Here is a 16,987-nt window from a genome sequence, read left to right as displayed (position 1 = left end):
AAATACAATTTAGCAAGCACTATATTAAATTAGTTTGCAGATAAATAGCTTTATTCATCTCACTTCATTGAACCAGTCTAATTTTTATGGTATTTTAATACAGGTATCTTTCTTCCTTCTGTTATTCACTTCTATAATTTTAATACATAAATAGACTAATATTGTTTAAATGATGCCTCATAAGTTTTCATTGGTCTCAACAAAAGAATTAATTCATGCAGATAAAGTGTGTTGTTGGACATTAAAACAATATTAAAGCTCGAACTCTCTTTGAAAAGACATTCCACATATATATTTTGTTAATAATAAATATCTTATTTAATAAATATCAAAGCAGGAAACATTGTGTGATCATAGAATTTCACCCAGAAGTTGACTTAACAAGATTTTTCTCTAATGAATGTACTTTAGTAATGGTTCCTTGTCTTCTAAATTTCAACTTTAGATATGTATTCTTTTCAAAATACACATCTTTCATATTGTTATATCCATCTGCAACTTCATCTTTACCATAAATGTGTCCAATTTAAGACAAGGCAGAATGAAGACAATTTCAAAATGACAAATTATTAACAGAGATGGCATAACAAGAATAAAGCACTTTTGATGCTTTTACACTCTTCTATACTATTTTATGTTGGATGAAAACAAAGGTGGATTTAATATTCCTTTTACAGCTTCTAGGCTTTTGGGCCAACTGAGGATTTGGGGAAGCGGTGCAAAAGAGCAGCCCAATGACTGCTTTTAACCCTTGCAGCATCAGAGCATTGCAGCAGTCCAGAGTGCTCTGGAGAGCAGCAAGCCCTTCTGCGTTCCCTCACCTCCCAGCACTGTCATCCCCTCTGTCTGCTCTTTCATATCGTGTGTGGAAAACTACAGGGTGTAGAAGGATACCTTTACTTAATCAGTGCAATGCTCCTCATTATAGTGGGTTTTTTTCCTGGTGGAAGAATCTACAGGATTTAAACTGTTATCATGGAAGAGCTACTGTTTGCTCCAAAGCAGGCTAGATGTTATGTTTTCCTAGAGTTCAGAAATTATTTAGGTTTGTATTTCAGATATTGATGGCGGCTTTGGGAGTTTTGGGGTTTTTTTGGTAGGTGTTGAGCCATTTCTACAGACTCTTTTATATGGATTGTAACTTGTGCAGTGTCTTCATTTTTCTAGTTGCATTTTAATTTTGTGAACCTGAGAACTGAGAGAAGCGTCTTCACATTCTACATGGCTTCTGTATGCCGGCGTTACTTGTGATAACCACTGGGTGTCGTGAGTCTCTTTGGATTACAGGACATCGAGAAGGACAAAATTAGTCCAGTCAAGGACTGCCTATGGACTTTTTTTTTCGGGTGAAAAGGTCTTTGTCTAATTTACATAGGATTGCAATAAGGAATCCCAAATCTTACTTTAAAATAATGTTACTTGTTTAGCTAAATATGTGATTCTTGGGGCTGTCCTGTGCAGGGACAGTAGCTGGACTTTGATGATCCTTGTGGTCTCCTTCCAATTCAGAATATTCTGTGAGTCTGTGGGTCTTTATTTATGTACCAAGGGCAACTAATACGAGATAGGAATACTACAAACAACAGCCTAATTCTCTACATGTTTTATTCCCATTACCATTTAGTCATTCAACTGAATGACACCTTGTTTGGCAGAAAGATGTCAGTAGGTAATTAAAGAAATCCTGATATCATAAATGTATAGCATAGCAGAACTAAGGATGAATTTGGGATCTCAAATCGGTATTTTCCTAATTTTTGGGAACTATATTTTACATGGCTGTATTTGAGAGTATGATTTTGGTAAAGATTTTGGCCTATTATTTTAATAATTTTTTGCAAGCAAATTAAAAGGCACAAATTTGTAGCTTTATATGCTAGGATAAAAAATGGACTTCATGCAGAGGAGAACTTGAATGTTGAACCTTCAGTACAGACCTGTGCTGCAGAGGATTAAAGACCAACCATATTAGTTGCACATAGAAGGATTACATTTCCCACAGACTGGTCAGTAGGAGATCATATGATGTGGTAACAGTGATACAGCCGTGTGCTGTGCCTCACAGTATGGATACATGAGCCAGGCACACAGGCTGGCCGGAGGCTTTCCAAGAAGCTCAGATGCCACTGTGACTCAGTTGCTTTCCCTTTGGGCTTGTTATGTTAGATGCCTGAGCTGATCTGGTGTGTGGGGGTTCTCTTAGTAGTGGTTGAAGCTTTGCCTAACAGTATGATTGTGAAATGTTCAGAATTACTAGAATAATCTGAAAGACAAATATAGAACTGTCTCTTGGTTTGCAGTGCAAAGTATGTTACCCTATTACAGGGAACAGTAGCAGGATATATTTTACCTTTAACTTAGAAACCTGCACTGCACTGACTAGCACAGCAAAACTCTGAACAATTTGTGTCCAATGCCAGAGGAATTGTGAGGGTTTATAGGAGCAGATCACGAAAAATCTGCTAAGTGCTGATTTATACAGTGGACTGTGTATAATGTAGCCAAATCGGAACACATTTTTATGACACTAGAAAAAGGTGGTGCCTTGGTGGTAGTACTTCACAGATCTTCAGACCAACTTTTTAAACTTGGTGGATGTAGTAGATCTTCTGAAGAAGTCTTGTTAGGAGGATGTCAGTATCAATTAAAATGTGCTTTTGTTCTGGAGTAATTTATGGGACCCTACTGAGGTCCCTAATTACTGTTTGCAACCTATGGTCAGGGAGGAATTAAAAACCAGTTTTTATTTGAAGTGATATAGCAGAATGGACAGAAGATATAAATTGGATTTCTAATATATGTGCAAGGCTGCTTTCTGTTGTGCTGAATTCATGAGGAGCTACTGAGGGCTCACCAGTCTTGAAAATGGGACCTCTTGTTTGTATGTCTTTAGGAAAATAACAGAGTTTCTATGAAATGTTCTGACAGTAATTGTCTTTCAGATTGTATTGACTTAGCACGAGGAGAACCTTTAATGGTAAGGATAAGGAATATCTGTCAATATCTCTGAAAAGCTCACTGAAAAATTACATCATTTACTTTTGAATACAGTGTTAATCAGTACAGTACAGAATTAAAAAGTAATAAAATAGGTATAAAATGTGATGACATTCCTAATTGAAATACAGTCATTGGCTTTGTTGAAAACTTTTGAAATCTTGGACTTTCCTGGAATGTAGAAATACTCTTCTTCTTTTATTAAAATTAATATAGCCCTCTAAATTTCCAAACTTCCAGAACAGTTTTGTGTTTATCAGATTTCTCAAGTGTGATTGTTATAGTGGTCATATAAAATGGAGGATGGCATAGTGGGAATAGGAATGCCTGAAAAATGTGTATTTCTGATCCTAAGATAATTTATGTAATTGGATTTGTGATACCCTGCTGTAATATTGTTTTTCTTTATAGCATTGCTGCATAGAGACAAATAGCATTGATATTAAGTGCTTGTATGTTCCTGCAGACCAGAGAAAGAAATCTGTAGTGGAATATCAGAAATGACAGGCATACCCAGGCTGTCACAATCTTGTCCAGCTCTGCTATGCCAACAAATAAACTGTTTCAATAGGGCAAAAGCAAAATGTACTAAGGACAGTTGAATATTCACCAGATGCTATAGCATTTGAGGCTCCAGGACTAGCTCTGTGTAGGTGTAATACTGAATTAGATTCCTTCCTTTGCCAAGGGCAGGAAAAAATCATATCTTGTCAGGGAAGACTGTTTTTCCTCTTTTTTTTTTAAAGAAATTCTCCACATGATGGCAGTAAAAAACCTCTGGAATTCAGAGGTGGTTTGTTTCACCTTCAAAAGCCGTAGGGAAAAAAACAACCCAAGATGAAGAACTGAGTATGTGACTGAGCTTTTAGATTTGCCATTTTTCTCTTGGTAGGCCTTAAATTCCCCAGATAGTTTTCCAGACAGCAAGGCTGCATGCATCCTGGAACAAGGAGAATAGGTCACCTGTCACATAATACTAGGGCACAGTGTCACTCACAGGCATTCCTTCAAAAGATATTTTTGGTTTCTTATGCTGTGTATAAATATGCAGAGGGAGAGGATAAGGAAAAAAAGAGATTGTGTTTAATTCCTGCCCACAAACTTGTCTCTGCCCAAAGAACTTGGAGACTGTAGCTCATAATTTCAAGTCATATAGCAGAGAGCCCTTGGATAAGCACCCAGTTTACCCCAACTAGGCATTTGACCAACTTGGTTTGATTGCTGTAACAATGCCAGACAGAGATTAGTTGTGGAATGAGTTTGCAGTTGAGACTCAGCCTGTCTAGAGCACTTGGATATCTTGGTGTATGGAATCACTTAGAGAGGAGTGTATTTAAAGAACCCAGAAGCAGCTGTGTGGCTAAAATTAAAACGCGTTTTTCTTGTATTGTTTTTGCTTGGTTTCCTGTTGCACACTCTGGACCTGTCTTACGAGAGCAAATGGGCAAAGGAAAGAGATGAGTCAAAGGGATGAAAATCAATCCTAGAAGTTCCTGCTTTGCTTTTTACAGCCTGGATACACCAGATATTTGACATGAAAAGGCCTGTGGCTAAAATAGTCTTTGAAAGTCTGCTCTTTATATACATATGCCTTTCATTCCATTCTTCAGTCATTTAGCCCATAGATTTCCTTTTTGTGTGTGTACAAGGATTGCTGCTCCGTTCCTTTCTCCCCATCTTTCCTTCCCAGAACATAGGAGGTCTAATTCTACAGTAGCTAGCACCAAACGTGTTATAGCTTATCAAAATGTCTGTAAAAATATCTGTATAAGGGGCAGAAAAGTACTGATGTGTAAGTGAAAGCATCAGGTACAAAATACAGATATATCAGAGCAAGATCTCTGATAAAGCAAGGTTAAAAATATAAATAATGTTTGTTTGTAATCAGTAGAGCAACTGCTCCTTTAGCAGAAAGGTAATTTTCCTTGAAAGAGTATATTACATAGAAGTCTTAGCATGGAAGACAATTAACAATAAATTTATATTCAGATACTTCTGACATGGAGAATTATTACCCCAGAATACTGTGCAGGGAATTAGGAAATAATTTTAAAATCTTGGTCAAGGTCATATAGGAAATCTGTGGCAGAGTCAACAAAACTTGAGAATAGTAAGGGCTGTTCCTGCTCACCACTTCCCTCTCTGATCATGTGCCTTACAGAGATTGTAGAGCCTTGCTGTCAGACCAAAAACTTGCTTAGTCTGATGCCCTAAAAGCTGCTTTGAAGCTAAACACAAAACTCTTAAGTTATGGGCAGCTTGGGATATGATTCCATATGATCTTTTGGCAAAGCAAAAGGACACATTTATATATCTTAGTGAATGTAAAGGAGCTATTCAGAGAAGCCCAACTGCACTCCACACCAATAAATCTACTTATTCCATCTGCTTAAAATGCCCTGAAAATCTTTTTTAATAGACTTTAAAAAAATATAAATATATGTTAAGCCATGCAGCTTTCCTAAAGAGTAGAAATACTATTAAGGAGTGATATAGAATGACCAGCCCACCTTGCCACGGATAAATGGGAAAGTAGAAGTCAGGGGTGTTAAGTCCCCCGTATTTGCAACCACAGGCTGGTCAGAAGTAAGAAACAGAATTTCATGTGGCTCACTTATATTTTTAAGGGGTTTACATTCTTTGAGTATGTGCAGCTTTTCTGTTCATGACAAGGAGAGTTGCATGCTGTCACCTGACCCCCCAGGTCAGCAGCACTGAAAGGGTCACATTTGCAGTTTGAATGGTCGAGGCTAACAGTCTGAATGAAACAACAGAACTGAAACTGTTACTCATCTAAATCAACCTTCTGCAATCAGCGACTGTTTTGGCCAATGTTTTGTGTATTCTGCCGAAATCTCTCAGGAGTGAATGATTCAGCAGCCCCATTAAATACTACTCAAGACTGTGGCTTTCACAAGTACGAACTTTTTTTTCTTTTTGTGGTTATACAGATAATGTATCTCTGGTAACCTTGTATATTTTCTGAAAGAAGAAACGATGGTGAATACATTTTCTGTTTGTTGTTTTGCATTTGTTTTTCCTCTTCAGAAACAGCTCAGTTGTGAATGACCCTGTGTGATAAGTAAGAGAAATTCAGTATGCAGTTTTGGTGCTACAAAAAGGCCCACTCGCAATTTCAATGCCTATTTCCCAAGTCCTCGGAAAGGTCATTGAGGGTCTCCATTACATGCAGTCTAGAGCCTGCTACAATTTTCTCATACAATTTAATCTGCTGCCTGGATGGCCTCCAGTGTACAAGCAACTGACAATCTACAGTCTTTGGAATTGATTTCCTGGAATTGTGGAATGCCTACTTGGCCTCCAGATGACAGATGTGTGCTAGAGCGCTCAGTGCTGCTGCTCTACAGAAATGAGAGAAAATTTGCCTCATTTCAACATTTTCTGTAAGCTTTTAAATCTTCTTTTAGTGATTTTAGGGATGAAGTTATCATTAAGATACAAGCATCATTCTGAGTGGGAATCATTAATAAAAATCCTTTGCTTTCTGTAGCCTTTATCATGTAGGGACCTTTTTGGGCTTATAAATATACTCTAAGACAAACACTGTATGAATTTGTTAACTCTTGTCATAGTAATTTTGCACTTGGGGAACCAAAAATTAAAGGGCAGATAAATGAGTTGCCAAAGTTCACATACCAGGGCACTGTCACCATCAGAAAAAGTTTTTAATTTTAGAGTTTACTTCAAGCAACTAATGTGGATTCATGCTATAGGTCTCTTGTCTTTACTAAGATTGTACCTGTACTTTATTTAAAGCACATGAAAAATGCATGTTCTTCTTAGTAAACACAATATTTGCATAAGTAGGAGACTGAGAAAATAACTTGAGATTTCTAATCTATGTTCCAGTTTTAAGACCAAGTATTCCTCCTATTTTTGTTCTGTACGTAGCAAGTGCTCCTAAATCTGGAGTATAGGTGCCATTCTCTTTCTCTTATAGTGTATAGAAGTAAACTCCAAATGCCAGACTGAGACTCAGCAGAAAAAACCCAAATGATGAATGAACATTGGAAAAAGTTTGGGGTTTTCATTGAAAAAAACTAATATAAACAGTTCCATGAGAATGGGTGTTTTTCCTTTGATGACCGGCTACGCAGTCAATCTGAAACCTGAGTGACCTGCTCTCCTTTAAAATCTAGAAATGTTTCTGCACACATGGAAGTTTGGAACAGAAAATATTAAATAGAAAAGCTGGGATTCTTAATATGAAACTCCAGCTCCACTAGCATAGTAATGGATTGTTAAAATGGCTCATTTGATGGAAATACAAGGGCACACATGGTGGCTTGTCCAGAAAGAGGAAATGTACACCTGATGACAAAACAGAGAGATTTCCATTGCCATCCCAAGCCAGAAATACCTGTTGTATAAGGCTTGAATTCACTTTTGGATTTTGTAGGGTGGCACTTTTTTGGGATGTTTTTTTGCTTTCTTTGAGAAACTAGCCAAATGTTGTAGGGTGTGAAACTTCATAAAAACAGGGGGAAAAGTTTATGTAGACTTCAACTAGCAAGGGATATAACAGCTTACAGTGAGAGAATAAGTAAATAAATAAATACATATTTATATATAGTGTCAGCCTTGATACAGAAAGGAGAGAAGTAGAGGAAGCAACTAGAGAGGTTAGAATACCAGCTTTGTGCTAAATAGGATGTGGACAAGAACATGAAAGAGAACTTGAGTGAGCATGAAATGGAAGTATCCATGATCCTTTTGAAGGAAAGGAGGGAGAACAGCAAAGTAGAAGAAAAAGGATTTCAAGAAAGCAGACTACAGCAAACTCAGGGTACTGGGAGATCACGTCATGGAAGAGAAATTTAAAGGAATTAAGCACTTCCTGATGGAAAACATACTCTTTGGAATTTAATGATCCCACTGCAAGGAAGAATAGCAAGTATATAACAAGAAGTCATCTGGTTAAATCATATACATTGACCTCAAACATGTGAGTCATACAGGAAATGAAAATTATGTGAGATTACTAGGATTAGTATAAAGGAATACATTACTATGTAGGGACATAAATAAAAAAGAAAAAGGCACAGAAGTTATAATTAGGAGGAGCAAGAAACCTTTTATAGGTGATCAACTGAAAAAAATCTGTTTTTATAAAGGACATTACTGTTTATGACTATGGAGTTTCTACTTGAATTTTGTAAGGAATAAGAGAAAGACTGGGAAACTATTCCATACTAAACTGAGAGAGAAAACTAGTAATATCTTAGATCAATATAATGCCTTTTTTGTTTCAGTATTCACTACAGAAATCTGCTGTAATCATGTGGTTAATATAATTATTATGAATAACTAAGGACCATGATCTTACAGACTAATAAAATCGACTCTAGCTTGTTTAGAGCACTGGCCAGAACTATTTAAAGCTGTCAGCAGGCACCTCTGATAACATAGGAGATGCTCTCTAAGGCTCTAAGAGATTGAAAAAGGAAAAATATAATGCTTAAAGCATAAAAAAGAAGACATGGAATTTTTCATCAGCCACTTTGACTGCAATTCCTAAAAAAATGCTCAAACAAATAAAATGGACAAATAATAAAATTAATTATATGTAAACATCTGGAAGATAGCAAAGAAATGGCTGACATACAGAATGGATCTGTTGAGAGCAACCCACATGAAAACAATCTTTTTTCCTTGTGCTTTGGGCCAATAGATCTGTGAACAGAAGAGCAATAATAAATGTTTTGCATCTTGACCCCAGCAGATTTTCTGAACATCTTTACGTATCATATATATGCCACATTTTCCTGAGCAAAGCAGGAAAACTTGATTTATGAGGAAATTTGAAGAACTGATGGTGTTTAGTCTATGAGAAAAGTCTGAGGTGAAATGTGTCTTTAGATAAGGCTTCTAAGCTACTCCAGAAAGGAGAGTAATTTTTCTCCATGTTCTGCATAGACAGGACAAGAACTAAGAGTTCTAAAATGCAGCCAGAGAAATCCAGGTTAGATATTGGGAGGAATAAGTAGAAATAATGAAGCACAGGCATATCTTGTGAAGAGATAATGTAAAAGTTCTGTTACTGGAGTTTATTATGTTCACATTACTTGTGCTTAGAAATGTTACTGATACTTTGCCCTGCATCAAGACAGTAGATAGATGAGATGACTTTCAAGATACTTTCCAGTAGCATCTTATGTCAAAACTTTGCTGTTCTCCAGCCTTGTCAAACATTTTTTAGACAAGGATGATGGGCAACCAAGCACTTATCAGCATTCACTTTCAATGTTCACTTCAATAACATTTTGTGAAAAGGAAAGAGGTATTCTGATTTTTGTAATACAACCGTCAGAAAGAGCTTCTCTGTATCCATGTAAAGCTGGGGGCAGAAACTATTAGTCTTATATGCAGTTGATATTTAAACCAAAAATAGCTTTCATGTTTTCAGTGAAAAGTCACCCAACTGTAAGCTATCTTCATTTTCCCTTTTTCAATGTTTTTCCTCCACAAGCTTTTTAAAATACTGTATTGGGAGCTTCAGACTGACTTCTAATTTAGTTAGAAATTTTTGGCTTCACCTAAAAAAATTCTGAAAGTCATATCTGTAGTTCAGGTAAAAATTGTGATATCTGTACAAAGTATCATCTCAGCAAGGACGTCACAAGGCCTTAGCACTGCCCTACTTACAAAAGAAGAACTTATAGTATTATTGTTATTGCCCAGTAACATAGTAAGTCACAGAACAGCGTGTGAACTGTTTAATAAAAAACAAGTTTCAGATCTACAGTGACTTGAAAAAAATCAGCATTCTTAAAAAAAGAAAGAACCAAATAATACACTTTTCCAGAAGTTAGGCCTTGTTTCATTTTTATTCTTGTTTCCATTTTTGTCTTCATGTGCACATTAAATCAATGTGAAATAAATATTATAAACAAACAAAAATTCTTTGTACTAAACATAGTTACAGAACTGGAAGCCTTATGGGTGGAATTTATTATATTCCTAGCCACAGGAGAACAGAGATGGAGCTAAATGTTAGATATAGTGAAGGAGGAAATTGGCAAGAGTATCTAGTAATCAAGGATGGATTTGATCTGCTAGAAATTAATGGAAGATAAATCATTGAAGTTCATGATTAGTAAATATTTTTTCCATTCTTTAGAGTGTTAACTTCAAGAAGTGGTTATTTTAATTTTCTTTTTAGTAAAGAGGATAATTTTTTTATGAATACAACAAATAGGTAACTTAGAAGTAGTCATAACTAAAATTCCATTTACTTTAATATGGGTTGAGAAAGGGAAAGACTTGATGTGAAAAAGTGATTGGAAAGACTGACGTTATGAAAACAGCTCATTTTTCTGAAGTAAAATGTAAGCATTGTCAAGAGTTGTTAAATCTCAAGATAAAAAGAATTCACACTTATTTCAAAATGAAAATTAGTTTCTTCAGAGTTTCTACATCAAATGAATGAAGCGTTGTCTGTTGAAGTAGAAGAGGAGATGTGGGTCTGATGATCTTCCAAGTGAGACATCTTCAGTGTCATTGAAAGTTAGCCACAATGAAAATGTAATTCCCTACCTAGGTCTTCCTGCAGCTCTTCAATTTCAAATTCCTTTCAGAGCATTCTCAGTTCCTCTTTGAAAACCACAATATGACAGATCGATTGGTGACTGCACCTTAAAAAAAAAAAAGGAAGAAAAGAAAGAATTAAGTCAAAGTCTTGAACTTGTTAGAAAGTTGCAATCTTCTTTTCTTCTAAAAACATCATCTTCAGTGTAGCACAAAATGAGCAGTTTGAAAGTGATTGAAACACTTTGCCCTGAATACTCTCATTCAGACAGATTTAAATTTGTGGTTTCATATTAGATACTACAAGTGAAGAGACAGAGGAAAAAAATTAAAGGAACAACTAAAAGAATCAACTTTGACATTAACGCAGATGGTTCGTTGCACATGAGAAATGATCCAATAATGGATACAAGTATCCATAGAGAAAAATAGGTTCCTACTTAATGCTATCGATTTTGTGTCTGAAAAGAAAAGCAAAGAATATTGTGTCCAGGTTAGTATAGATGTTGCCTACTAGCTCAAAAGAAAACCAGAGGAGGGATCTTTTCATTTATTCTAATGATGGAAATAAGGAGAATAAAGGTATTTACATTAAAAATCACTTGAAACATTTCTATGGTAGATGTTCAGTATACATTGATAGTACAGTTGTGAAATAATGGAGCATTTCACACCATCATAAGGCATATTTTGGGAGTTCAAAGATTTTCCTGCAACCATGTGTCTCATACTTGTTTGATTAAAAAAAGAGGATTGATGCAGCACCTTCTCAACAACATTCAGAGGAACTCTGCACAAAATTTTGGACCTGATTTTAATCTACGGAAAGATGACTTGCATAGCACAGAGTGACCTAAAAACTTTTCATTTTGCAGCAAGTCCATTTTGCAGCATCCAAAATGTACTGTGTCATTTTTTGGTCAAAGGAGAACAGATCTAAAAGCTCTCTATACTTTGATAAGAAATTACACAGGCTTTCAAATTCATGTTGAGCCCAAAGTATAGTCAAAACACAACAGACTTTACTGATGGTTTGGTTTTGTTTTTTTTTTTTTTTTTTACAGACATGTTACATTTACAAAAGCTATTACAATGTGGGTTTGACAGATAGAAACTCTATGGACATGCAAGTCTACAACCATGGTCACAGGGAAAAAAAGGCATATCTAATTAACATCTAGAACCACAAAGGGAGAACAAATATTCTTTGATTACTTCTAGATTTTTTATTGTTAGAAAAGTTATTTAGCCAGCATCATTGATTATTCATACCATTGCCTGTTTTTTGTCTAAATTAGGAAAAAAGTAGCAGACATGTGGAATGTAGACTCTTAAGCCTACTTTTCTTCCTTCTTTTAAGACTAACAGGCTTTGTACATGACATGTATGGGAAGCAGTGATGCCACAATTTATGTCAAAAGACTGAAATTTGGGAGATGAATCACAGTGAATAGATACTCATAATCTGACAGATGTCAGTTTTGCAAAATATATACAGTTCTGTACAGCAAGCTCAATATGTGTCTGGTGATTCAGATTTATTTGGTTGAACAGTTAATCTCTGAAAAACAGTTTTTCAGTATTCTGGAATGGCTTGTCAGAATACAGCTGCCAAATACCCTGAGCATTCTCTGTCTCTACTCATCTTCCCTTCTCCTGCTGGTCCCCTTTGTAAAAGGAGAGCAAATGGTCCATTTTCAAAAACTCTGAACAGATTAACATAGACCATGGCTTTTCCAGACACTTCTGGAGTGCCATGGGTGCCAGAGGGGAAAATGGTAAAACCTTTTTCCTTGCATCTTAAAGCTGCTTCCTCTTGCTAAGAGTGGGAATAGATTAGATAAGACAAGCTGCCTGACTTAAAACAGAATGAGGTAGAAAGGATAGTCATGGGTCAGGTAGAGGTACAGTATTTGTCAGGACATAAGCACAGCACCAGCTAGGCTTGGTAAACAGAAAAGCAGGGAAGTTCTTTAATTAGCAGAATGTGTAATTAAATCTGAGTCCTGGTGTTATTTTGATATCATAAAATATATGAGATATCTACTAGCAAAGTGTGTCTTACTCACTTCTAAGCTCTGACCTATATTGCATTTATACTGGGGATTTTATTAGTGCAGTCTGACTCTGACAGCAGCATGTACTAAGAATTTAAAGATTAGGACCCTGTTATTACAGATATCAACATAAGTCCATATGTTCACCCCTAATTAATTATTTATTCCATGACATTGGGAGAACAATAAGGTTATGCTTGCATTCTAGAAGGTAAGCAGACTGTCCCAAGTAATTATAGATCTGTTACCCTGGCATCAATCAATGCCAATACAATCGAAAGTTATTAAGAAATTGTTTTTTTAAAAAAGAATCAAATAATGGAAATATAATGAATGCCAGTCAAAGTTGATGTACAGAAAATCAGTCTAGTCAGTCTGTTTGACATTTATATGTTTACTAATTTATAGAGAAAATATATACAGATTCTTATAAGGCAGCTGAACTGTGACTAACAAAAAACAACCTAATTCAAGAATGAACCTTATACAGTGTTAACAAAGCACATACTGCTCTGGTTGGAGGACTTGGAAGACAAAAAAGTAGTTGTTAATTGGGAGTCATCATGAATGGGGTTTACCTGGCACAAGGATTGGCGCATGTTATTAGTGGGCTGGTGGATGGCTAATGATAATCCCTATTTTCCCTATTATTTTAACAAATAAATGGTACTAAGGGCATTTGGTAACATTTGCAGATAATATAAGAATAGGAGAAATAGTGAATAGTGAATGAAGTCAGGGAATTTACTCAACCACTTGGACTGGTTGAGTAAGTTATGGCCATTCAAAGGAACTTACAGTGTAACACTGACAAAAGCAAGATCATATCTTTATGAGCAGAAAACATGCTGTCTGTTCATCTATAGGAAGAGTAGGAAGAGGAGTTGTTTCCTAGAAAAGAGATTCTGAAAAATATTTCAAGGTCACATGGACAAATGAGTCAACATGGTTCCTACTGTAATGATTTGGCAAAAATAGGTAAATTGAATTGTAAATGAACCACTTGAGAAGTCATTTAAATTTTGCATATGGAATTGGTGCTGGAATCCTGACTAACTATGAGACTTGCATTTTAAAGAGAATGGTGAGCACTTTGAGTGGATAGACAGCCACAGAAATAATTGTGGAGAATTACTTTGTAGTTTGAAAACTGAAGAGCCCAGGCTGCCTATTTTTTTTTTTTAAGAGAAGGGAGAAAGAAATTGTTCAGAAGTGATTTGATTACAATGTTTAAATACTTTCCTATAGAGAAAATCTGACATTCCCAAGACCTATTCATTTTAGGGAAGAAAGGCATAGTACAGTAGCATCCTTTTGTTCTGGAATCTGGATCCAAATAAATCCACATTAGGAGGAAAACTCAAATTTTTTTTCAGTCCAGAGATGGACTCAACAACAGAGGAAGATGGAGATTCTTCAGCCCCTAAGATGAAGATTTGAAAATTTCTCTAAAAAGAATGTGAATAACCTTCAGATCAAAACAGGACCGGGGGTAATTTTTTTGCATTTGTAAAAAATAAGTAAGTTGCCTTAGTATGAGATAAAATTTAATAGACTGTGATATGCTAGAGATCCCACTAAAGGATTTTAAAAGTCTTTTCTGACCTTTGAATTCAGAGGGGGGGAAAAAAAGCATTTTACTAACAAAAATACCTGAAAAGAATGCTAAAGTTCTAAATCATGCATTCAGAAGGGGCAAAACAGAATGTAGGCTTCCTGAACAAATTTCTCCAAACTGCTATGAAATAGTCCAATTACATGTTCTTAGATGTTCGAAGTCATGTGGAAAACAGATAATGTGTAAAAAGGCACTGCCTGGATAGAGAGTGGAATAGTACCATGGAAATACTATGTGGTCATGCAATTATAAACGTTATTCTAATGAATGTACATGAACAAAACCACTGCTGTTATTTACAAGCTTGTATCTGTAACATCTGTGTCCCTTTAATGGGAACAGTGACATCGAAGGGAATGACAAAGAGGCCAAGGCAGTTAAATAGGAAGAGAGTATCTTGAAGGCAGATCTCTCTGAGACAGCTCTAGAGTGCTTTAAAAGTATTGTGGAAGAAAAATACCTCTTTTAGGGTCTGTTTCTGCATTCAAAAGAATTATTTAGACCCAGTTCCTCTTTTCCTTTGTTCTGTTTTAGGTTAACTTGGAAGAAATCTTAAAGGGTATTATGTATAACTGTCAGATTGATCAGTTACCTTGTTTATCTAAGCATACTAAGTTGGTTGAGCAGAGCTTGATGGGAGTCTGGAGATGCTGGAATGAAAGAAATGAGATTCCATTTCTCTGAATTTTGTACATGGTTCTCCAGTCTCAAGGATGATGGAAAACTGTGACTGAAGAGCTGTTAGAACTCTACATTTTATTTCACATTTTTGTAGGCTGAAAATGCAGATAGAAGAAATGTCATAACTCTCTGAATAAAAAGAGAATAAGAACTTAATTTTAGTGATTTTTCCCTGTTCTTAGATGCATATAATGGCATAGGAATGGCTTTTTTCTGACATATGCTGCCTCGGGAAGAACTTAAATGGGCTTTTCTCATGGAATAGTAATAGTGAAAAGAAAACAGTACAAAATAAGAAGCAAATATAACAAACCAGTGAATCCATGTGACCTTCTGTTTACAGTCTATAAAGTTGCATTTTACATGGTATACACTTTGTTATTTGATAAAATTTCATGGCATAAAACTTAGATGTTAATTTCCCTTAGCAACATTTTTCTTCTCATCCTCCTTTCATGAAATAAGAAATGAAACCGGTGTAATAGCTTTTTCTTCACACTACATGAAAAAATTGCAACAATCTTGGTGCCTGTAGTAGGAAGAAGTGGTGGGAATTGTGTCTTCTTGTGAATGTTTTTCTGATTGCAGTGATACTCTTCTAATATCACTGAGCCAAATTATGTTCATGGAGTTTCCTTTATACTCTTTTATACTATGTTGACCATTTCTTATAGCACATTAACCATAGTGCTAATATAAAACATGTACTTCTGTTGTTTTGGTGACCTACTGTATTTAAATATGAAAAGAGGTTTTATAAGGCGCAATTGTGGTCTTCATGATTTGAGAATTAAATGGAGAATAAAGGTAATTATATTCAGAGGACAAGGATAGTATATTTGATGGAAAAAATTATAGAGTAATAGAAATTACTATTGCCAGTGTGTAAGAATGTAGAAAATTTAGAGTTCTTACCTGAGAAAACAGGAAACCTGTATTATGTGCCAGAAAGAACTTGAAATTGCAACTCCACTAGCAAGGATTTTTAATTAATCTTTCAATTCTGGGGTAGTACAATTGGATTGGCATCTATCAAAATTTGTTTGTTTTTATAAAAAAGAGGGGGGAAAGCTACAGGATTGTTGTTTTGACCTTGATGTTGTGCAGGGTCTTAGAAAACGTTTGAAAGGAAGGATCAATCAAGATCATGGAAGCAGAGGTAAATAGAGAATGGGATAAATATGAGGTGGTTTTAGCAAAAGTAGATAATGTCAGACAAACCTCATTTTTCTCTGATAAGATAAGGGTTTTCTTCAAAAACTGCAGTATAGTGGATCCGATAAATCTGGGTTTAAGCAAAATATTTGAAACTGTGTTCATGGAAATCTTTATTTAAGCAGAAGAGGACATGATTTGGAAATAAAAAACTATCTGAAGACTTACAGTGAGGTTTTTTGGAAAGAGAGGGCATAAAAACATAGAGGATTGATTTATGGTATTTTTCAAAATTCATATTGTGGCTGATTCTCTTTACTCAATTCACATTAATGACCCTAATTCAAAACCCAGTTTGTGTTCATGAAATTTGAAGAGAATGGAAAGTTAGGAGGTATTAATAATATTGAGGAGAATCTGCTATGAGATAGGAAGAATGACATGACAGTCAGCAGGAATCATCACAACGAGAAAAAAATTTAATACTGCAAAGTCATGCATTTTGGACCTTCTGCTGTGAGCTGGAGGCTCACTGGTCAGCAGGGATGCAAGAAGTTAAACCTCTGTGTTTAATAAGATAAATTCTGGTAGTATTTTAAAGCCATGAAGAAGGCTTTGTAAATGTCAAGCCTAGATTTCTCATTGGATTTTGGAAAATATTGATACAATTAAGACAAAATACTGTTACATCTCATCTGGATTACTGGTATCAGACTGATTTTCTGTACTTGAAAAAAAAAAGTGCATTTTAACTGGAACAAATCTAGGAATGGTCTTCAAGGACCTTTAATGGAATGGTAAAAAAGTCTGTTGAGAGTAGATTATAAGAACATGGCTTGGTTTGGCTGACCAAGAGGAAGATTCAGAGAGGATATGATTATTTTCTAGAAATACATTTGGGGGTAGACAGCAAGTAGGGGAGAAGAACAAT

At 35.5% G+C, this 16,987-nt stretch overlaps 1 long non-coding RNA gene across 1 annotated transcript in view; it reads right to left on the bottom strand.

The window, feature by feature from the left end:
* Window positions 1–9,815: 9,815 nt before the first annotated feature.
* LOC140684315 (uncharacterized) overlaps window positions 9,816–16,987 on the bottom strand; it is a 41,072-nt gene continuing 33,900 nt past the window's right edge. The window contains exon 3 of the long non-coding RNA XR_012056430.1: window positions 9,816–10,652. This is a non-coding gene — a long non-coding RNA (uncharacterized lncRNA). The remainder of the gene's footprint in view (window positions 10,653–16,987) is intronic.

This window comes from Taeniopygia guttata, chromosome 5 (genome assembly GCF_048771995.1).
Source record: "Taeniopygia guttata chromosome 5, bTaeGut7.mat, whole genome shotgun sequence".
NCBI lineage: Eukaryota > Metazoa > Chordata > Aves > Passeriformes > Estrildidae > Taeniopygia > Taeniopygia guttata.
The sequence above is the reverse complement of the archived record's forward strand: the minus strand, read 5'-3'. Positions and strand labels throughout refer to the sequence as shown.